The sequence below is a fragment of the Gracilinanus agilis genome, chromosome 1 (assembly GCF_016433145.1).
Source record: "Gracilinanus agilis isolate LMUSP501 chromosome 1, AgileGrace, whole genome shotgun sequence".
In the NCBI taxonomy this organism is placed as follows: Eukaryota; Metazoa; Chordata; class Mammalia; order Didelphimorphia; family Didelphidae; genus Gracilinanus; species Gracilinanus agilis.
The window spans coordinates 778907094-778907739 of record NC_058130.1 but is presented as its reverse complement, the minus strand read 5'-3'; positions in this window follow the sequence as shown (position 1 = coordinate 778907739).

The window sequence follows — 646 nt, the reverse complement described above, 5'->3', positions numbered from 1 at the left end:
GGCTGGGGGTGGGGGGAACTGCTGCCGTTGCTGATGAATCCTCTCATTCTGTGATGTTTGTCCCCTCTATCCTGTGGGGCCAAGCCCTTGGGGGAGCTCCAGGGAGCATTTGTTGGGAGATGATGGATGGGGTGATTCCATATAGAACTAGACTAGGGATGGAAGGAGGAGCATGGATAGCTGAGAACCCTGAGGTTCTGAGAAGGGGGGCAGGCAGAGACCGGGGGGGGGGTCATCTTTCTCCTCCTTCATTAAACTCCCAAAGATGCTCCCCCAAGACAAGGGTGGGATCTTGTGACTTCAAATCTGCCTGTTTTCTCATCTGTGAAATGGGTTAATAACAGCCCCTACTACCTCAGTGATCTGAGTGGGTCAAAATGAACTTAAATTCATAAAGTGCCGAATAACCACACGACATCCTCATTTTGCAGATGGAGAAACTGAGGCACTGGAGGGTGCCTTGACCTCCTGCCCTAAGTCCCGGGGGCCACATTCAAACTCAGGGCTCCTGGGCGCCTGTTCTTGACAGACCTTGAGCAAGAGGGCCCCACCCGGATTCCCCCAGGGAGCTCCACCCCCCAAGCTGGCCGCCACAAACCACAGCCCAGAGAGTGCTAGCCACTAGCCCAGGATCACCCAGCAAACC